Source organism: Lipophrys pholis, assembly GCF_963383615.2.
Source record: "Lipophrys pholis genome assembly, chromosome: 3".
Classification (NCBI taxonomy): Eukaryota; Metazoa; Chordata; class Actinopteri; order Blenniiformes; family Blenniidae; genus Lipophrys; species Lipophrys pholis.
This window is the reverse complement of record NC_137627.1, coordinates 31,832,273-31,856,146: the sequence shown is the minus strand read 5'-3', so window position 1 is coordinate 31,856,146 and position 23,874 is coordinate 31,832,273. Positions and strand designations below refer to the sequence as shown.

At 40.1% G+C, this 23,874-nt stretch overlaps 1 protein-coding gene across 1 annotated transcript in view; it reads left to right on the top strand.

Annotated features, from left to right (window-relative positions):
• Nucleotides 1-1,928: 1,928 nt before the first annotated feature.
• Nucleotides 1,929-23,874, top strand: part of bcl9l (bcl9 like) — a 40,780-nt gene continuing 18,834 nt past the window's right edge. The window contains exon 1 of the mRNA XM_080459965.1: nucleotides 1,929-2,199. The gene's annotated coding sequence lies outside the window, so the exon portion shown is untranslated. The remainder of the gene's footprint in view (nucleotides 2,200-23,874) is intronic.

Sequence of the window (23,874 nt, the reverse complement as noted above, 5' to 3'; positions counted from 1 at the left end):
CTTTGCACCGTATGCCCAACAGTGAATCATGGCCACAGATAAAACATACCTGGATGGTGTGGTGGAATTTAGAGCATCTTTTTCTTTCTTTCTTTTTTTGCCTTCATATATTGATATACAAATGCGGCACACTCTGTCTGCCGACTGTTTCACTCGGGCTTAAATATCTCCGGGCTGGTCCGTTTGGCAGCAGCGATGCCTGCGGCTAGAAATTATTGAATCATAACCAATGCTGCTGCAGAGTATTCTTTTCTTTGATTGAAAAATACACTTTCTTGGCAAACAGTTACACCCAACGTCAAAAAATAACCAAAACCAGATGAATATTGCAAAATCGATTATTTCATTCTTTCATATAACAAAAAAAAAGTATTTTATACTCTAGTCTAGACGGTTTGCATTACCGTCCTGATTTGGCATATGATGAGAGAGTAAGGTGGAATGAACACCTCGACTAAATGGCATATGATTAAAAATCTCTGGCTATTTAATTACTCTATGATTAAAAAATGCTTGCAGCCAACAGGTGTGATGCTGCTCCATCAGTGAGATTAATGCCAGTCTGTTCTGTCTTGTCTGAAGGGAGAAGGTTAGGTAAAAGAGGGGGACAGCCAACCTCCACCAGCATGACCATGTAAAGTCAGGTTGCTGATCAGCTGCAGACTTCATCTCCCACCTTGAAGCATCTTTTCATTCCCCTTCTTAGCTGACATTACGTCTTTATCTAGAATTTGCTGATGAGTCTTCATTTGACATTCAACTGGTTGTTTCATGTACGGAGGGAGAAACTCTCTACACAACCTTGCAGTCCCATCCAGAACATTAAACACTTTTTGTTCTTCTAATGTATAGGGAAACAGCCGATTTCCAGGTTTTCTGGAAGAAACTGTTGCAGATTGAGCTATCCATCCATCTGCCTTCGATACTGCTTCATCCTGTGCAGGGTTGCAGGGCACCGTAGCCAATCCCAGCAGGACAGGTAACCAGTCCATCACAGGACAAACACAGAAACACACATTGTCATTCACACCAATTTAGGGTCACCAAGTAGCCCCACATGCATGTTTTTAGAATAAATAGGAGTACTCTGACAGAAACCCATGCACACATGGAGAGAACATGCAAACTACAGATTATGCAGAATAAAAAAAAAAAGGTTCCATGTGTTTTGTCCCACTTTTGTTGCTCAAGCTTGATGGCAGCCAGGAGAAGACATGGGAGTTTGTATCTGTTCATAAATGTAGCCTCTCCAAGAATAAAACCCACGAGATATTGGAGTTCATTTGATGGAAAGCAACCATGTCTTCTCCTGCTACCCAAACCACTAGAGGGAGTATGTATCTGGAAGATAAATGGTTTCACAGTGCAATTGAAGCCCCACTTTAAACTAACTAACTAACTGCATAATGGTTAATAATATCGTGTGTGTGTGTGTGTGTGTGTGTGTATATATATATATATATATATATATGCTATATAAGCTATACTTTTTTTTTAATGAAGTCTTTATGTTGAGATATATTTACTGATTAAAACGACTTTTAAAGTGTATTAGATAAAGGTGGATTATTATAATTAATCAAATAGTGGACATAAAATGCATGATTGTTTAATTGGAGAAAAGTGTTGGAAAAATCTTTTTTAAAGTCCAGATTAAGATTTTTTATTCATTCATTTTATCATGCTGGAAAGAAAAGCCATGTAATATAATAATGATGTGATAAAGATCAGAGTCCAGAAGTGCAGTGTGACAGACAGATGATCAGATCAGAACAGATCAGATCAGCAGCAGCAGCAGCTCGGTGACATACGGATGCCCGTGTGGCCACACTAATTATCGTAGCGATATGGAGAGAAGAGACGAGAAGCGGCGGCGGCGTCCTGCCCTTCTACATCTCCAGCAGTGGGAGTCATGAACCGCTGCAAGGTGACGCGTCCTCTCAATCCGGGCGAAACTTCCCCCTAAACGTTATCTATCACCGCCACCACCACAACCCCCCCGGTCCGCTCCGCAGACAGACAGCGGGGTCGCTCGGTCGGGGAGTCGCGGGACCATCTTGCGCAGAGGCTCGGGAAGAGAAGACGGAGCCGAGCGGCGGCGGAGGAGGCGGCGGAGGAGGCGGACACTCCGGGGAATGTCGACCGGCCGTCAAGTCCTGACATCGGCCCTCTTCAGATCTGAAACGGCAGCCGAATGGGGTAGAGTACATTTCTGAGCCACACTCGCTGCGGGGAGCCTGTTAGCACGTCCCCCCCTCTTCCTCCTCCCTCCTCGCGCTCCAGCTGTCTGCTTTTAACGTGCGTAACTTTCGTAGGGGAAGTGTTTGGGTCGCTAGTAGCACGCCGATAACAAAGTTCAAATCCCAATAGCTAGCATGGGCTCGTGTGTGTGTGTGTGTGTGTGTGTGTGTGTGTGTGTGTGTGTGTGTGTGTGTGTGTGTGTGTGTGTGTGTGTGTGTGTGTGTGTGTGTGTGTGTGTGTGTGTGTGTGTGTGTGTGTGTGTGTGTGTGTGTGTGTGTGTGTGTGTGTGTGTGTGTGTGTGTGTGTGTGTGTGTGTGTGTGTGTGTGTTACGGCAACGTCAGCTTACAAGCAAAGCAAGTAGCCTAGCGGAGACGTGAATTAGCATGCTAAAGTTAGCCGGAGCTGGCGCAGCAAGTCCCCGCGCCTCTTGCCCGGGTTCACATCAGGGGCATGTGTCCTCAAAAACACTTGCGCCCTCAACTTTATTATCCCCAACAGTAACGATATTAGCCCGCCAGCTAGCTATATCTGACAGTGTGTGTGTGTGTGTCTGTTTTCGTGCTAAACAGCAACACAGCGTCCAGGAAAGGTGACAGGCTGCGTAACGATGGCTGTCACTTCCAACACTCAACGTCCACCGTTTATTCCGCTGCCGTTCAAAGAGATCGTACTAGGAAGTGCACGCAGTCAGAGATCCAGCTGCAGCATCACAAGGTTGAGTCTGCTGCTGCTGCCACTTCTCCAGCTGCGTGTCACATGCCGACAAAGCATGAACAAGGCTTTTCTTCCAGCCTCGTCTTTCTCTGTACGTCTCACTTTATTGCATCCTTTCGGTGCAGCCTGTTGAACATGCTGTGATCATGCTGCACATGGTACATTTCTTTCTGTTTTCTGAGCAGAGGCACTTCATGCTCTGTGTGTATCTACAATATCCTGGAGAGCTATATATAGCACCTAACAGAGTTTGCAACTTGATCTGAATTGTCTCTCGGGGCTCCAGTACACTCTGTGTTTCTCTCCACTGGAAGTCAAATATCTCTTTTCGTCTTGGAGCATATTTTTTATTCCTTCAGACTTTCACCAAAAGCTGCTTACTCAATGCCTTTTTTTTTTACAGTATGTCTTGCCCTCTGGGGGTCTCTGGTAATGAAGGAAACTTTGTGCAAGACAAATAAGTATATCTAGGATAAATATTATTTTTTTCCTCTCTCTTCCCCCAACTGTCTTGAAACTGCACACTTCCCTACACAAGTGTCAGCTCTGATGACAGTGAAGCTGCCTTCCGGTACCAAACAAGGCTTGTCTATCTATAAATGTAACAGCACAGCAAAATATAAGCACGTGTATTGATTGACGTATTCCCGGCGTGAATAAAAACCCTTCTTTCTGGCCTCTTTTTTTGGGGGGGTGGGAGTTGTTTTGAATGAGTTAGTGGGTGGTAGCTGCTGCATGTCCACACAAACTGCCAGAGTGCAAGCAGACACAGATTTGGTGAGCTGCTGACAAAGTGTTTCTTATCTGGCTAGGTGATCTGAGAACTTTGGGGTGAGTTACAAGCAGCGCCGCTAAGGTGAGCTATGAAAGAATAATGTGATATTGAGAACGTTTCCGCACGGTAGAATATGCAAAGCCCCTTAAGTGACGCACTGTATAGGCATTGTGTAAAAGAGAGAAAAAAAATAAAGTAAGTTTAATCCCTGAGGAGAAAGCATTTTTTTAAAGACGCATGCACTTTTGCTCATAGTAATGCTCCCGTGCTGTGGCGTCTCGCTGCTTTTCTCTGCGTGTGCTTATCTTTTGGCGTGTTTTGCATACAGTCCTGTCAGTGGAAAGTACACTGACTGCTGGTTCTCAAAACTTTCAAGTGACCTCAATACATTCAGTAACACCAGGCAAATAGAGAGTGGAGCTTTCGTGCACTTTTAACCGTAGTCTGCTAATTCACCATAAAACCACAGTGAGCGTGCATGTCTTGATCCGTTTCCAAGCCAACTGACGTGCTAGAAGTGAGAACGTAATCTGAGCCAACTACAGGTTCAACCATTGGATACTGTACACCGTTTCATTGGGACAACAAGCAAGTAGATGCCTTTTGTTATTGTTTTACATGTGTTTGGAAAGTCGATCTTGTTGAACTTTTGTGGGTAGGCTATCTCCCGACGTGTTCAGAGCCGATTAATGAAATACCCAGTTTATTAAAGAGCACAGTCAAGTGTCAAGAGGAATCTCCGGATTTTTGACTTGTCGTGCTGTGAAATTGTGGCACTCTCCAATTAGTCAGGCTCCGGTGGCGTTTGTTTACAAGTTTGCAACTCGTCAAGAGTCAAAACTGGATGACTGAAACGGGGACATAAATCAAAGTGAACTTTCCAGATACAAAACCAGCCGATGACAGGTTCGATAACCACTGCCCTCACGTTTCTCCTGAGCTCTCATCACATCGGGAAGGCCAAACATGTGCAAGCGCTCGAATAATGTGTGGGTAATTTCCCCTCAGTCGTTCCTGTAATTACAAGTATGCGTGTTTTAATCCAGGTGATTTTCTCTTTTTCCTCTTGGCTTTCTTTCATCCCAGAATTCTCTCACTTTTCATAACTGCCCCAGGCAAGAACGTGCACATCAGCTACCGTCACTGCTCGTTATTCAGTGTTGGCCATCTTACATTGACAGGAATCTCATTTTTGATGTTTCTTTTATTGTTGCTCTCCTGTATCCTAGTTTGTTTTGTCGGTTTATTCGAGTTTCTAAAAAGTTTTTTCGAGGTCCAATTATTACTTGGACTGGAGTTTTTATGCTTGGCAGTGGGGAAATGTAGATTGCGTTAGAGAAACTGCGCTACTTTTGATGGTAACTGATTACTGTCATAGAACTAGAATGGGCACTTGGTAGAGCGCATACCTTCGCCAACGCGGGATGTTTTGGACAATCGAAAGTGCGGAAAACAGCGCTCCGGTTTCTTTTTTTATTTTTGCACTCCGGTTTCTGTGCTCCGCAACTGAATAAGCGCTTCACATTCGACCTTATTTACCAACAACATACACAACTTCAAAATAAAAGTCAAAACAATGTATTTTCAAAACAATCTTCTCCCAACCGAGCTTGTACTTTGAAAAGAATACCGAATGCGCATGCACAAATTACATGGCGTTTGCATCCACATGAGAGTGCGCATGCGTAACTGACTCAAACGACCCGTGGAAACTCCGTAAAATTGTGTTGTCTGTTCCATTGAAAGCCTGTTTTGTGGTGTTTTATTTACTGATGCATATAGTTCTAAGATTATCTGGAAAAAATAAAATCAATAATGACATTTTTTGTGTTCTCTTTTTATTTGGAAAAGTATCGAAATACATGATGGTATTGGTATCGATACCAAAAAGTTGGTATCGTGACAACACTAATTCCGATATAGTTAATATCCTTTATCCGCAAACCGATGTAAAATTCCGACAAGCCATCCGTGGAATGCATACTCAGATTCATTTTTTAATAATGATAATCCTTGACCAGAAAAGAAAACGTCTCTGGATTATGCAGAACAGTCACGATTTCCTGAACAAACGAGAAGATGTGTGTTGGGCTCGACACTGAATGGCTTCTGTCCGCCAGTCCTGTGTTTTCCAGCTGCTTCTGTGCCGTAATGCCTCCCTTCTGCCTCTACCAAGGCTGCAGTTTAGTCATTTTTTTCCCCCGTTCCAGTTGGCTTTCTTCCCAGAATGTGTTGGAAAGGATGCAACCCTTGACCCTCTGTTCAAAACGAGCGCAGTGCTTCCCTGTCCCTAAGCTTAGACAAAACCTGCAGGCTTCTTACCACTTCGTTTCCAACCTGTTGACGTGGTCCTTTTCACAGTTTGTCTCAAATAACAAGAGATCTGGTGTAAATTGCTCACGTTCCCTTGCCTAGGAGAAAATCAGACTACACACTGTATGAGTCAAAGATGTGTGGCACACAACATGAGTGCACTGAATCAGATCGTCTTTTATCTGAAATATCCCCTCCTTCCTCTCTGTATGTGACTGCATTTAATATTGCAGTGCCTTAGTGTGAAAGTGTTTTCTTAGGTCACGTCATTTGGCATCGCTCTTGTTTTTATAAAAAAGAAATGTATTACATTTTTGGGTGTTATCGGTTCAGCACCATTCAAATTTAAGATTTTGTTCAGATTTTCATAGTTTAAGAAAAAGAATGTCATAGTGCACTGTTACAAAGTATAGTGGGTAAATTGTAAAAGTCAAAAAAGCAATATGATGAATTATGATCAACATGAAAAAAATTAACATGACGGTAAACTGGTAGTTAATAAACGATGCAATCCATGAAAAGAGCAATGTCAGGAATTAAATCAGCATTATAGTGTTCAATTTTGTCCCACAATGCATTGCAGATGAACTCTATCAACTCCCATGAGCAGAGTAAGGCCCTGTTTATGTGAAAATGTATCGTTTGTGCATTCTTGTTTCAGAAAACGTTCGTGTTTATATGGCAGTGTTCTTTAAACAATGCCCATTTCCACAGAATTGCTGAAAAACAATGCAGTTTATGTGTTTTTTCTTTTTTGTAATGAAATCACACACATGAATTAAAAGAACAGTACGCTAAAAACGTTAACAATGGCAAGTACACAAACATTTGTTTGGATGGACAGTGACTCTCAACTGTATTACTACCAAGTCCCAGGAGAATATGGACTGGTCATGACACTGGGTGCAAACATTGTGGTTATTGTCCATCTACTCACGCATGTGCAGAAGAACTAGTTGCTATGGCCATGGGGCGTATGAGCAGTAGCAGCATTTCCACAAAGTTGCGTTTCCCCCATTTACATGGAAACAGAAGCAGGGCGTTTTCAAAGATTTCCACGTTGTGTGCCTTTTTCAAAATGTCTTCTGTGGCTTCAAGCACCGTTGTGTAAACGGACACCTAAAATGCAATGGAAGTCTTGCGTTTTTAATTGAAAACATCATCCGATTGGGGTCTGACAATTGTCAGCTCAAAGAAAGCAGCAGTGCAAAGACTTGTAAACAGCTTGGATGAACGTGTTCCTAGAGTTTGTATCAAAGGTCAGGAGAAGCTGAAAACACTCCAATTATTCATGTTTGTTGAAATAAATGCTGGAAAATTCCACTGTGCATACAAACTAAGAAATTCCCAAAACTTCAAGATGTGTAAGAAAAACAAAAGCCGTTGGATAAAGCAGACTGTGATTGAAGGCAAGAGACGGGAAGTAAAAATGGTTTGACAAGGGCTAAAAAGAGCAAGAACTAGATAAGGCTGCCTGGTTGTCAATAATGTATGAGCAGGGCTTCCCTCCCTAGTTCTCAGAGGACTAAAGCGACGAATATAGTCCGTCTCCTGGTTCTTGTATGAGGGCTGTCAGCGCTAAATTGGTTGAATCAGTGACGTATCATGTTTTGGAGTGACGCAATGACATGGCTCTCACTTGGCTCCTTTAATGGTGGAAAAATAAGCGGTTCTTTGGCGGTTCTCATTTAAGAACTGGCCCTGGCACCACCCCTGAACTTAGCTCCTGGTTCTTTTTGGTGGAAAAGCCCCCAGAGGAATCCTGCTTGAGTACTTTGACCAGAAACGCCAATTGCACAGTCGGTCAGGTTTTGTTTTTTTCTCTCCTGCAAAACGTTTAAACAAGTTCCAGTTGTTGTTTTTTCTTGTCAATGGCCTCTGACAACAGGGAGAAACAGTTTTCTCCTCCATCCAAAAGACAGTTCAGATGAGTAAATGGTTGCTTTGCAGGAAGCTTACACATCGGTTGCATCAACACAAAATCATCTTTTTTCAACTTGTAGTTTCTCAGCTAACAGTGTCAGATTAGTTTGATGTTTTTTCATTGTAAAGCACAGATTTATAACAAACCCTATACTTATGGAAAGCCTGTTTATTTACCTTTTAAATGGGGCCACATTTGTAAAGAACATGCATTTGTGAGATGAGTAGCAGACCTCAGTATGTAGGTTATACCCATAAAATAAATTTTGGAAATGTTCCCTGCCACAGCCAAACACCTTTCTCTGCTGTTGACTCCGGTTTGGTGGATTTCAGGATTGAAGTCTTGAAGAAAAACCTCCCAGCAGTCCTGACTTCACTCGATACTTTAATTATCTGCATGTCAGATATTGGCACATATCCAATATCGTGCAACCCTATAACAAATAAGTGATCGACATTTTTATCTATATTTTTTTGTGATGTGTTTAGATTATATACTAATGTCAACAAAGCATGGAAAGTTTCAGTATTGAAAGTCTCTGATTTATTGGGTGCTGATCCCAACAATTGCTCAAAAGGTACTGATGGCAGATGTCAGTTGGAGGCCATTTCACAGTTTGGGTGTCATTTAACTTTCCTATGAGTGAAAGTTGGCAGGGGCTCTTCCTGATTCAATGTCTTTAAACCCAGGGGAGCTCGCTTGTCATCGTGCTGATGTTTCCAAAGTTGCACAGCTTGCAAATCAATTTGGTTGTTACAACCCGACGTAAGCTGACCGAGCTGAATTTGGCTTGCCTTAAATTCTGAGTTTGTTTTCCCTGTCAAAAATAAAGTGCAGTGGTTTTAATTCAGTCAGTAACGGCTCACTGTAGATTTTGAATCTTTGGAAATGTATCTGCAGATTTATATTTTGTGACAATTGTCAAACTTTTAAGAGTTCTCAAGTTTTAGTGCTTGAACCACAGGCATCAAATAAAATGTTACTTGTGTAGCACTTTCATCATTCTGTAGCACAACGTGCTTTATATTAGGTATGTGAAGAAAAATTTAAAATTAAAATTAAATAATTAAAAACTGCAACTGAAAGAGTAGGAAGAAACAAAGAAAATGACACCAAAACCTCTCAGATATCTTAACAAATAATAACACATTTTCTTAAAGGTAATTAGTGCACAAATCTGTGACCAAAAACATAAATTTTTACCTAAGAACAATTGTAGTTTCTTTAATAATCAAGATATCTTAATTACCCTTTCAGGGAAGGTGTATGTCTTTATACTCTTTAATCTGAAGGAATAATAATATATATTTTGTTTGTTCTTGGTCTGAAATAAATTTGATAGTATTAAGATTGGAGCCGCCACACTCTATTACCAGAATACTACATACTGCATACTACCTACTACCACAGCATATTTATTATATTAGTCACTTCTTATCCATATACATGTTTTTTTTAATAACATGGTAAATGTGTCATGTATTTTTATTATATTGGTCAATAACAAATCAAATCCTGTCACTTATTTCTCCTCCTCTTCCTCTTCCTGCTCAGTCAACTTTTTTTTCTGAACCATAAAAACGTATGAAATTCAGGTTTAGAAAGTCAAAATAATCAAAAATACATCGCTTTACCTTTCAAAAGCGTCACTTAATCTGCTGAAGTTGTTTTTATGTGTTGAAGTCGAGTGAGTTTTTACTACGTTCCGGTGACGATCTGAACATTGACGGCAGTGAAAAATCACTGTCCAAAATGCAGATCACGAATCAGGAAGAAAATAACGGCCACGATCGTCCGCGGTCTTCACATACCTATTTATATGCTTCAAAAGACATTAAAAACAAAACACAAAGACACTCATTTTGTAAAGACAAGACCAAAGGCATTCAATCACTAATAATAAAACCTTACGATCAGCCCTGAAATGCACGGGGAGCCAATGCAGTGATTTTAAAACCGGTGTACTGTGCGCCCGTCTTCTGGTCTTCATCAGCACTCATACTGCTGAATTCTGGAGGAGCTGAAGGCTGCTAATTCTTTTCTTGGAAAGACCAGAAAGCAGAACATTACAGTAATCTGAGCGACTGCAGATAAAAGCATGCAACATCACCCGAATGGATGCATACACTCTCCTGCTTCCTTTATTTGTATATATTATACTTTTCATATTATCACTTGACCAGTCTTTATTTTCTTTGTTGGTGTAGCAAATGTTCAGTCTTGTCCTTGAGCTAAAAATCTGTGGAGGCTGTATATAATAAAGGTTCAAATGTTGTGTGTCTACAGTGAGACTGAAAATGGAGTTTTAGTTGCCCCAAGCATCTATACCAATGTCAAAAGTTACAATCATTTTATCCAACATTTTTAAGGTTGAACTCAGTATTACTCATCCTTTTATTTCTTCTTTCCCCAAACAAAAGGCTCCAGAACATTCTGGGTTACGTTACACATGGAAGAATTGGTCACGATCTACTTCAGAGCCCCCAGTTTCCCAATTCTTGCAGGTTCGGAGGCATACAGCAGGTGTTAAGTGGCAACAAGAGGGACGATTTGGGGTTTGTCTGATTTTTGGGACTTTTGGGAGGGAATTTAAAAGGAGTTGTTGCATCAGCCACTTATACCACATATCAAAGAAAAAATGAATATATATGACTTAAGGTTTGATTCCTTGTGACCCCAAGTGAAGCCTGAGGTCCTCTGCTAGGACCTCGCTCATGATTCTGCAGAACCTTTGCAATCAGGACTCTGTCTCATTGCTGTGGGGAAAACCATCCAAGTCTCCTTTTTGAGCTCATGTAATATCTCTTAATAAAAGACAATTTTATGTTTGCAGTTGTGCCATTGCAATGCAGTAGGTCTGTGGGTATGTACAGTATGTGGGTGGGTACTTCGTAGAACTGCACAGCATATTGCAAATGTAAACGTAATTTCTTAATCGTATAAACGATGACACTTCAGGCCATCTATCTAGTCAGTAAAATGCCACAAATGACACGTCTACCACCAGTTGTGCTTGGAAGTGCTTCAAAATACTAAAACCTGAGTTTGATGGAAAAAATGTTCACTGCACTGTCTAATGGAAGAATCTAACTGAATTGAGGGTCAATGAGTGCTTGGCTGTCAAATTTAAATCTCAGAAAGTCATGAAATACAACTTTCACAGAAGAAAGACACCAAAAATTTCTCCAAACATCAGGTCCAAAAAGTAAAGAAACGTTTTTATGGATAATGAAGACATATATTTAACTTTTAATCGTTGACTTAAAGAGTCAGAGGCATCTATAATATGTGTTTGCACGCATCCAACCCCCTCCCATTTCATGTATTGATGGTCCAAGGTGCTGATTGGACGATCTGATTAAGGGCCTAATCAACCAACTGTAAACTGTAATGGAGGATGTTTCCATGACATGCATGATCTCAAAATTCAATGTTAAATACAAATGATTTTAAAAATTCATTCACAAAAATTGTGCAATTGACGACTTTAGATTTGAAGAACGAATCCCAAAGCAAAGAGACATTAATATAATCAATTTAATTTGTTTTCATCGCAATTGATATTAAAATCACTGTAGCGGCCACTGGCCTCTCAAACAAAGCAGACGAATTCTACTGGTGCAACTTCTCTTTATTAATTCGGCACCTGGTCCTAAAAGGCAAAACAAACAATCATTTCATTTCAATTTTTAAAACCACTCTGTTACAAAAATATCTTTCCATGTTTTTTATACAAATTCATGTAATTTAAATACACATTTAACTTTATCAGAAAACCCGACCATAATTAAAATCTCCATCTAATTAAATATTAATGTTTACATCATACAACTCGTATTTAAACAGTGCCCAAAACAAACACAAAAACATACCTCACTCTGCTGACAGTGGGAGCCTCTATACTCTGCAGCAGCATCGCAGATTTCCAATAGGAGCGTATGCGTGCTAACAAAGAAACAAATAATAACCAACCGGCCGACCTTGTGAATGAATGAAAAATAAACGAAAAACGCTGTAGTTCAACCTACCGTGCTGTGCAAGGAACGAAGCTCAAATGACAACACAGGAATACGTCACTTAAATACTTTCTGACACAGCACAACTTCCGGTCGGAAAAAATATATAAACAAATAATAATGTAATTGACAGGAAAGGGGTGGCCAGTTACAATCACATTATTGAATAACATTTCTACCTAATGTTTAGCTAATAACATGCAGCTCCAATAGTTTGAAGTGTTTCTACTGTAGGTACGTCTGCTACCAAGTGACTAGATATTTGGGTGTGTGGATGTGTAGGCATATGGTTTGTAGGTAGATGTATATGTAACTAGGTGAGCAGTTAGGTATTTAGGAAGGCGGAGTATTAAATATTTGTCTCAGTATATATGCAGACAGCATTATTGGTATTTCGGTTGGTAGGTGGGCATGTAGGCTCGCCTGTATATGGGCATATGTATGAAGATGTGCCTTTTAATATTGAACTATAATCTGAATGATCCAATTTAGCATTTTTTAATATTGATTTTATTTTTTACTTTGTTGTCAAACACTTTGTAACTGGGTGTGTTGTACACTTCTGTTATTGATGTGTTGTCACGATCAGTGTTCAAAACCTATAAACAGGAAATAGACCATGTGAAACCCAAGATCCCTGTACCTGTAATAGACCTGATGTGTCAATAATGAGTGGAAGAGTAAAGAATTACCTTCTTTACCACATAAAGAATGTTTTAACTCAGACCTTCACAGAGACTTTATTTTATTAACAGTCATTCATGTTGTATTAGCTGTGTCCTTGTACACAGAGCAGCCAAATACATTTAGCCAATTACCTATTTTCCTCATTTTACAGTGCATTTCATTTGGCGCCAAGTACAAATGCAGCTTGTTAGCTAGCTGATGTCAATAAAAAAAAAAGGCTCAGCTTTGTGTATGTGTGTCACTGTATGTTCTCTTGCGTCACATTCATTATTCATTCATTGACACTGCTGGACACTTTGGCCTCCATGTTTACTTGTGTCGGTCCACACGACTGCACTGTGGCATCTGTATTTTGGACTTGGCCTCGGCGTTTGTTCTGTCTGCTGGTCCTGACTTCCCAGGGCTCTCTAAATCTATTAATATCACCTCTGTGCGACCCACGGGGACTAAATAGGATCTCTTACCGTAGGCACACGCTCACCTCTCACTCGTTCACACTCTCGCAGCAGTAACAGAATCTGACCTGTGGCTGCTGCACTGTTGGCCCAGGTTTCGTGCTTGCATTTGAAAATGAAATCATCATTGCTTCTCTCTAGCTGAATCCAACAAATAACCCTAATATTACCAGTATTTTACACATTCATTAGAAAATACTTTCAGGAGAATGAATGGGTTCTCTTAGCCAGTGGCTTCCAATCTTTCTTTTTTTTTTTTTTTTGGAGGAGACACAGATTGCTTCTGGGATTTGTGAAAACATTAAAGTTAAGTCAAACACGGGTCAGCACACCGTTTTTAGAAAGTGCCTTAAAAAGATTTTTTTACAACCTCAGAGTAGGCAAAGCCTCGGACGCTATTGTGATTTCTGGCTGGCCTTCATGGGGGGTCTTGGACCTCATCTTGGGAACCACTGAAGGAATGTGCATATATGTGTCTGGCTTCTTCGCGTATACCTACAATGAATTGGCTTTAGACATGAAGATCATGTGTTGTCGGGTTATTGAGTTATTCGCCTTATTTGGATGGAGTAGTGACTGGACACATCTGGATGAAATTCAATTTTTTAATTGGATTTGTTTCCCATAGAACCTGTCTGAATGTCAACAGGGGAGAAGATGGAAATAAAATCTCTGTCTGTTATTGTTAATCAACACATAATTCATACACATGGACATATTTTGTCTAACTTTAGTCTAAGCACTCTGGAAATTACAATTTCAGTTTCCAAACATTCAAGTAAAACAAAGCAGTGTATATATTAAGTCACATGACATTCCTACCTTCATGTTTGTTGTTGTGCTTTCTCCCTGTTCTAGTAGCACACACACATTTATTTGTGAACACGTAGAAATAAATGGCAGTCAAACAGCCAGTCCGATTGCTCCTTTGACCTATTTATAACGGCTCTCATAACTCAGACTGCTGAGAGAGGAATGCAAGTAATGGACAACATGTTGATTCATCCACAAGCAGATTAACCTTCATGAACAGCGACACACTGTTGAGCAGGTTTTGCAGATTAGGCAGGAATGAGCTGCTGCTGCTGAGAGTCAATGGTTGGTGGCAGATGAGCCCATATTACAAAAAAATGTATATATATATAATATTTTAACAGATTTAGAGCCCAGAGGGTTATGACATGAGACAAGAAGACCCTGGTATTGTGAAATGACCAATGGGAATCCGAATAAGACGCCTGAACAAACTTCAACTGGCCTTTGGTGGAATGATTTGGACTTGCGACCTGTCCCTGGCGTAATGTGCGTTTCACCTGATGTTGACTCCAGTTTCCTCTGAAACTCACTTCGATAAAGCGGATATCAAAAGACGGATTAATGGATTTTGTCTGACATCCTTGACTCTATTTACTGTACACACCTTGCTTTGTTGGGTGTGAGACAATAACTTTTTTGTTGCAAATGAAGTCACCAAGGGAAACGATGCATTATGATCCTCACAGGTAGTAATTATCTCTCCCTTCTTCAGTTGATCTTTTTTTGGGGGGGGGGGGGGGGGGGGTTCTGTTGTTGGAACAATAAACTTGGATGTTAACTCTTGCTGTAATTCTTGGGTTAGACTTTGTAGGTTTCACATGAACCGCCATGCATAATAATCACTTTATGAGAAGTGGATACAACAATTGGTTTTATTACAGGTATTTTCTGCTGCGTGTGTGTGAAACATCTGAGGTATTTACAATGTTGTATTCATTTTGTTTTGAATTGATGCCTGAAAAACTTCTAAGATGAAGTGTTGTTCAACTTAACTACAAAATATTCATCAATGCAGCTTCAAGACCTACTTCAAATAGACCAGAGCCACAAAGCCTTGCAGTATTCCTAGTTCAGGACGATTTAGAGCCATCATTCAACCAACCTAGCAAGCAAGTTTTTGGGTTATTAGAAGAAGAATCCACACAGGCACATTAAAAAACATACACACAGAAATGCTCAACGGGCTAACAAGAACTGTGGCAACTGTGCTAACACACTGATGCTCCCTTCACAAATAAGCGCTTCTAAAATTACTATAAAGTTAATCCCTTTAAAACTGATTTAAGCCCCTTTTGAACATCCTCTCTGGCTTGAGGGAAGAATTTTAGCTGCGCTGTAACATGAGAATGTAGTTGCCTTGGATTGTTGTTTGCAAAGCCCTCACACATCGGAACATTTGAATGGAGACAATTCAAATGAAAGGCACTTCCTCTCAGTTGGTATCAGTCTGCTGGGAGCACATTTTATTTGAATAGCTGCTCAGTTGGGCTAGTATTGTTGACGCTCTGAGGTGACTAAATGGAAACTGGATAAAGTTTTGGTATTTTAAGCAAACTGGATATTTTGACTCTGAAGCTATCCAACAGTAACGTTACTGGTTGTGTCGACAAGATACCATTCTCACTCTTTCTTTATTAGTTTATTTCCAGAGGACAGTGCACATTAATGGACACTCAGTAGTCACTTTGTGTAAATGCACCAGATTTAGCCATGGGCTACTTTCCATCTGTAGTCCTTGTACATTTAAGACAACAACAATTGTTTAAAAACAAACAAACATGGACATAGAATATAGACATTATTTACAACTACCCCGGCAAAATAAACAAATTCCATAACAGTCTATAACATTTAATCAGGTCTCACAAGTGATCGCACGATTGATTAGCCTTTAACTATAGTTTCAGCTTTTATTTTAAATGCTGTAAAAGTGGAAGACTATCTAATAGTAATTGGAAGACTATCCCAGCTTGTTAACCCTTTCACTGAAATGGTGTTTTGTCCAATGATGGTTCGTCTGAATGCAACCTCACTGTCTCCTCTTATGGCTGATCTCCTTCTAAGATTACTGTCTTTTCGTCTAATAAATTCCTCCAAAGGGGGAGGGGACAAACCATGGAGGGATTTGTAGACTAGACAAGCATGTTTAAAAATTCTGAAGTTTTCCGAACTCAAAAGATGATATTTCACTAAAATTGGACAATGGTGAGAGGAGTAGGGTTTTTTGGCAAAAACCTTGATGGCTTTTTTATACAAATGTTCCACAGGTTTTAGTGCAGTAATGCCAGCAAATGACCAGACAGTAAAAAACCTAACCCTCTATGTGAGAGAAGATCATACAATGAAGATGAGATTTAGCTGTAGTGGTGGAGACAAAAGGCCGATAAGTAAAAAAATTTGGAGGTTGAAATTTACATAACATGCATTACATACTCGCCGACGGGTATGATCTGTGCCCCTAATAAAACATGGATTTATTGTAACAAGGTTTTTCAGTTGCAGGAATTGAACTACAGGTTGTTGTGTTTGATCTTTAAGAAGAATCCTTAAAACTAAAACAATGTTGTTGTTTTCTACGTTGGGTTTTGTTTTGTGTTAGTGAAATCCCAGTTTTCCATCTGCCTCTGTGAAGCTCATGCAAACTGCCGTGTGTGTGTGTGTGTGTGTGTGTGTGTGTGTGTGTGTGTGTGTGTGTGTGTGTGTGTGTGTGTGTGTGTGTGTGTGTGTGTGTGTGTGTGTGTGTGTGTGTGTGTGTGTGTGTGTGTGTGTGTGTGTGTGTGTGTGTGTGTGTGTGTGTGTGTGTGTGTGTGTGTGTGTGTGTGTGTGTGTGTGTGTGTGTGTGTGTGTGTGTGTGTGTGTGTGTGTGTGTGTGTGTGTGTGTGTGTGTGTGTGTGTGTGTGTGTGTGTGTGTGTGTGTACTACGGTTCAAAAGTTTGGGGTCACTTATTTATTTATTATTTTTGAAAAAAAAACACTGTTTTTTTTCAATGAAGAAAACTTTAAACTAATCAGGAATACACTCTATACATTGTTAATGTGGTAAATGACTGTTCTAGTTGCAAATGTATGGTTTTTGGTGCAATACCTACATAGGTGTATAGAGGCCCATTTCCAGAAACTACCACTCCAGTGTTCTAATGGTCTAATGGCTCATTGTGTCGGAAGGCTAATGGATGATCAGAAAACCCTTGAGCTATCATGTTAGTACAGCTGAAAACAGTTTAGCTGCTTAGCGAAGCTATAAAACTGACCTTCCTTTGAGGAGGTTGAGTATCTGGAGCATCACATTTGTGGGGTCGATTCAACGCTCAAAATGTCCAGAAAAAGAGAACTTTCATGTGAAACTCGACAGTCTATTCTTGTTCTTAGAAATGAAGGCTATTCCATGAGAGAAATTGCCAAGAAACTGAAGATTTCCTACAACGGTGTGAACTACTCCCTTCAGAGAACAGCACAATCAGGCTCTAACCAGAGTAGAAAGAGAAGTGGGAGGCCCCGCTGCACAACTGAGCAAGAAGAGAAGTACATTAGAGTCTCTAGTTTGAGAAATAGACGCCTCACAGGTCCTCAACTGGCAGCTTCATTAGATAGTACCCGCAAAACGCCAGTGTCAACATCTCCAGTGAAGAGGCGACTCCGGGATGCTGGCCTTCAGGGCAGAGTGGCAAAGAAAAAGCCATATCTGAGACTGGCCAATAAAAGAAAAAGATTAGTATGGGCAAAAGAACACAGACATTGGACAGAGGAAGTGTTATGGACAGATGAATCGAAGTTTGAGGCGTTTGGATCACACAGAAGAACATTTGTGAGCCGCAGAACAACTGAAAAGACGCTGGAAGAGTGCCTGATGCCATCTGTCAAGCAAGGTGGGGTTAACGTGACGTTCTGGGGTTGCTTTGGTGCTGGTAAGGTGGGATATTTGTTCAGAGTAAAAGGGATTTTGAATAAGGAAAGTTATCGCTCCATTTTGCAACGACATGCCATACCGTGTGGACAGCGCTTGATTGGAGCTAACTTCATCCTACAACAGGACAATGACCCAAAGCTCACCTCCAGAGGGTGGAGAAGTATTTAGAGAAGAAGCAGGCAGCTGGTATTCTATCTGTAATGGAGTGGCCAGCGCAGTCACCAGATCTAAACCCCATTGAGCTGTTGTGGGAGCAGCTTGACCATTTTGCCATTTTGCCCATCCAGCCAATGCAACTTGTGGGAGGAGCTTCTAGAAATGTGGGATGAAATTTCTCCAGATTACCTCAACAAATTAACAGCTAGAATGCCAAAGGTCTGCAATGCTGGAATTGCTGCAAATGGAGGATTCTTTGACGAAAGCAAAGTTTGAAGGAAAAAATTATTATTTCAAATAAATATCATTATTTCTAACCTTGTCAATGTCTTGACTATATTTTCTATTCATTTTACAACTCGTGTGGTAAATAAAAGTGTGACTTTTCATGGAAAACACAAAATTGTCTCTGTGACCCCAAACTTTTGAACGGTATGTATGTATATATATATAACTATATATATTTATTAGAGGTGTAAATCACCAGCTTCATCACGATACGATGTCGATATGTTTGGATGACGATATGATGTTTGCCGATATCACCAAGTCTGTCACGATATGATTTCGAGTCGTTTTGATTCACAAGCCTGCGATCGATATGATGTGATATCATATGCCCATCTAACACAATAATTTACATTTCTATCAACTCACAAAAAACAACTGAAATATGATTTGACTATTTTATTTAAGGTGTTTCAGGTACCAGGCATTAAATAAACAGTGTAAACAGTAGGGGTGTTACAATAAAACACTGTAAGGTCTTATATCTTTACAAATGAAATATGAAATGGCAGCTGTGATACTCATCGCTCTTTTCGAATTGTTGCTCAGCGTTTTTGGAAAGAAACTGGTCCAAGCGGGTGTGACATCAGACATGGTTACGGCGGAGCTAGCATGCGGGTCAAGCCCGTGCTTCTTCTTTAGGTGCCCGGCCAAGTTCGTTGTGTTTCCCGAGTATTTTAACTCACACTGACAGTGTTTGCATATGGCGTGAGGTTTGTCTGTTGAGCAGTCTTTCCGTTGGAATCCGAAATTATTCCATACCGCCGATTTATTACCAAGAGGTGAGCGTATGTCGTCCTTTTTTGGGCTGCTCGTGCTATCCATGATGCCGCCGTGCACGTTGTGTGAAGGTGGCGAGAGTGCGCAGAAAGTTGTGACACTGACGTACAGACGTGCTACGTGAATTTCAAAATAAAGGAGTTTCTTAAAGATGACGATGTGCATCGATGTAATTGTATCGTTAATAAATTAATCTATGTAGATCTATGCATTTTTACACCCTTAATATTTATTACTACTAGTTGATCCTCCCTCTTTATTGTACATAGAATGGTGCATTGGTTTAGGTCCCGAATCCCTGACGGGGCAGAAAAAGGTTCCCAGTGTTGACAAAAACAACAACCTGCCAAGTCGATAGTGCAAGTTACAATATTTTGATGCAGAAACCTAAATAAAAAGGAGCAGTTAAACAGACTAATCAGGAAGAGATGTCTTCAAATTTAGATTTGAGTGCATGGATTTAAGAGCTACACAGTGGTGTCGTGGCCAGCACTTTGCCTTCACAGCAAGTTTGAGAGCAAGTTGGGTTTGGACTAGTGTTGTCACAATACCAACATTTTGGTATCGATACCGATACCACCATGCAGTTCGATACTTTTGATACTTTTCCAAATTAAAAGAGAATACAAAAGATGTCATTAGATACAGCCTGTCTTAAGTAGGACCAATGTCTTTAAATGGTATCTTACTATGCAGTAATCTTAATAACATTAAACGGCTAAAATATAATATTTTCATATTATATTTTATATTATTTATTATATTTATAATAGCTTAATTTTTTTCAAGAGCTATTTTTTCATGGGTATATAAGTTATTACCTGTCGATCTTTGAACTCCTTATGTAGGTGCGGGTGCTTGTCCTTCAGGTGTTTAGCAGGTTAGTAGTGTTTAGTAGTGTTGATGGCGACACGTGTTTATTTGTTTAGAAGACAAAGTACTTCTATATAGCACTTCTAGCACCTGTTTTTTCTACAAGTTGCGGCCTTGTGGATGTATTAGCAGCCATTGTTTTTCTCTCTCTCTCTCTCTCTCTCTCTCTCTCTCTCTCTCTCTCTCTCTCTCTCTCTCTCTCTCTCACCAGACTCTTGTGCTTTGCTGCTCCGTTAGTGATGCATTAGAAGTGATCCTCTTTTTTTTTTTAATGAAGTAAAATGAATAAAACAAATGCAGAACCCGCACAACAAAACATGGGGTTGGTTTTGTGTTTTTGTTTCAGAAAAGTTTCACGTTTTCACGGGAACATTTTGAAAAAGATCGAATGGAAACTCCAAAAATACTGAAATTTATGTAGTTCGCATGCCAGCCTATGAGTTGGCACTGTTGTTTTTGTAATAAAACTACACAGAGAACAATATGCTATAAATGTTAACAAAAGCACACAGACATTCGTATGGACAGATAACGAAGTTGGATCACTATTACGGTGACTCGACTATAAAAAGTCCCAGGAGAAAATGGATTGGGAGTCATGAGACTCTGGAGGAAAACATTGTTGTTATTGCCCATCTACTCACACGTGCAGAATGGTAAATGGACTTCACTTATCTAGCACTTTCCAACACTGTGAGCAGCCCCAAAGCGCTTTACATCATTAGTCACATTCACCCATTCACTGTGGCCATGCAAGGCAGTGGGTGCGTCCTAATAGCTCTTCCTATCTCCTTTCCTATCCACTTTTCCTTAATCCCGTGGATGACATCACGGGGTTAAGGATGCTCCTTAACACTTATACACTTCGGAGGGTTAAGGAAAAGTGGATAGGAGGGTCTATTCAAACGCACCCACTGTCGCTCCATTGGGAGCAATTTGGGGTTCAAGGTCTAGCTGAAGGACACTTCGGCATGTGGACAGGTGGCGATGGGAATCGAACTGGCATCCTTCCTATTGGGAGACTACCATTCCACCAGTCGAGCCATGCCACCCCATAGAAGAACTGTGGTGTCCATGCGTAGTAGCAGCAATTCAGCAAAGTCACATTGTTTTTTCAAAAGTTCCAGTTTGGGAGCTGTTTTTTTTAAAAGTTGCGTTTTCAGCAGCTCCGAGCGTCGCTTTCACGTAAAAGGAAACCCAAAACTGAACAAACGTTTTTAAAGGTTGCTGTGTGCCCCTTGGTGTCTGTGACCGTCTGTCTCTGTTTGCCCTGACATGGACTGGGGACCTGTTAAGGGGAACCCTGCTGTTGCCAATAGCTTAGACTGACCCCACACATGAGGATGGATGGATTTTCCTTTGTCACAATACTTAACATCTGTTCTTCACACGTAACAAAGGTCAGCAAAACGATTCTGAATTTGATGCACAAAGTATTTGCATTGGGCCGCAGAATATTAAATCTGATTTACAGCTTTTAGCACAGCTCTTTGTTTCTTTTTTTAAACTGAGTTCTGTTTTTTTATTCGATTATGAAGTCTGATGTGATCTAAGTGAAAACAGGCATCTCATTGCATTTTGTCTCCAAACCTTTTTATCTGTATGTGCTCTTGGCTCTGGAGTTCTCTGTGACTTCAAACAGGCTTTCACCGCATGTATCTTTTTCATTTGTTGTGAGTTTATTTCCTCTCTGGAGCACTTTATCGCCTTATCTATTCATTTCTCCGGGCAGGCGCAACCGATTCTTACATCTTGGATTTATCTTTATTACCTTGGAGTCATAGGATTTTTAAAAAGACGAAATATTCATAACTTTCATGAAGTTGAGATCCCTGCCGGCTTCCTTTTCTGGCTGCAGACGAGCTTCATGAGGCTGACGACTGACTCTTTGTTTGGTCATTGCTGTACACACCTTGTATGCGTGATTAGTCGGACAAAGCAGTTTACTTTTGCAACAGACCACAGAGATGTTTGAACATTCCCAAACTGTGTCAGCATGCTCTTGTGCACACGTAAACTTTGACCTAAATCAAGATTCATTATCCGCTGCATATCTCTACCAACCTCAAGCTTGTCCCAGGTCAACATGGGTGGAAAATGTCTTCAAGAGCATTTTTCAGTTTTCAGATGTACTTTATTCTTCACTTCTGTCATTTAGTTTGAGGATCTTAGAAATAATAAGAATTTTTCTCCCCATTAAATTACTGTTAAATCTCAAGAAAATAACCACAGATCCTGTTTGTGGAGGAAAACTTCAGTCTGTGTGTCCAGATGGAGACATCCAGCTCTGTCAATATAAACAGAAAGAAAAAAGGCCAAAAATAAATGCTGAAAACCTGTTAAGCAGAGTAGAAGGGAGAATATTTCCCTTTTGGGCTTTGATTTGACGACATTGATCCCATTGGGAAATAATTGTTCAAAATCCAGGTTGGTTTGATGGATCATTCAAATGTCACCATAATCAAGCTCTAATATTTGCTCAAGCTCAGCTCAAATGGCTTGCTCTGTTTTTCTGTGCTTGTGTTGACGTCACATCATAATGAACGCAGATGACACCAATTAGGATTAGCTAGGGTACAGCTGGGTCTGATTATTTGATGCCTTTTTGGGAACATTCTTATTTTTATTCTCTTTTTTATTATTAAGCTGGGGACAACTGTTGACTTATAAGTGTTGACCTCTGACCTAGTGTATGCACGCAACACTTAAACCAGTTACGTGAAAGGTCACGTTGCTGTGATCTTACTAAGAATGCATTAATGCTTATACCTTTCAGTCCTTGCAGTTTTTCTTTTTTTTCTTTTCTACCTGAATCTATTACCGACAGACTGAAGAGTTCCTTAATGTGATACTCAAAATAGGGGAGGAAACCTTTGTGCAATGTGTAGCAGTGGAGTCAAATTCAAGCAAAAAAAACCTAAACAAAGAAAAGCTGGCGATAGTGGTCTTGGTACCTAAGCTTTGTCTACACTTATTGTCACAAAGTTATAGTGTGCTGAAGATACCCTTTCCCTTTCCCATTTTTTGTTGTTGTAATTTTTGTTTAAGAAAAGTTTTGCATTACTCTGCAACATTTTGAAAACAATCTCTGTGCTATAACCACATCCATGCATGCAGAGAGCAATTCACTATAAACATCAATAACGATGAGTTCGCGGACATTCGAATGGAGAGACGACCAAGTGAGATTGTTATACAGGGAGACTCTCAACTATAAAACTACCAAGTCCCAGGAGAATATGGACTGAGTCATGACATTCTGGAGGAAACATTGTTGTTGTTGACCATCTACTGAGCATGTGCAGAAGAACTATTTACTACGGCCGTGGTGTGCATGTACAGCAGCAGCGTTTCAGAAAACTTGCGTTTTCACCCATTTACACAAGACGGGGTCATAGCGGTTTTACAAAGTTGCTTTTTTTCCCGTTTCCAAAAAGCTGCTTTTTCAGTGGCGCCGAGAAACCAAAATTTTCACTTGAAAACATAGCTCCGTAAACAGGACTTATTATTTACTTTTATTCATTTGAGTCAATGAAGCTGAATAGTGAAAACTAGAATACTGAAAAGTGTTCCATCAAGGCATTAATCCTTTTGAGAATGTAGTCATTTAAAAGAAAGAAAACATTTATTTATTTATTTATTTTCTTTTGTGGGGTTGGGGGGGAGCAACTTCCTGCAGTAATTTCCCTGCTACTTTGATTTTTTTCGGTAGTTCTGGAAGAAGTGTTTTGTTGTCAAAAATGACTACAAAAATCTCCATTATTCTGAAGAGGTACACAGAATTAAACTGATCAGCCTCTTTGAAACCAATACTAATCCAACAATTAGATTTTTGTCTATTGTTTTAAGTTTGATCTTGAAGGTACTTTGCAATACAAATTTGATCTTGAGAGTAGTGACAAACCTAATATTCTTTGAAGCGATAAAC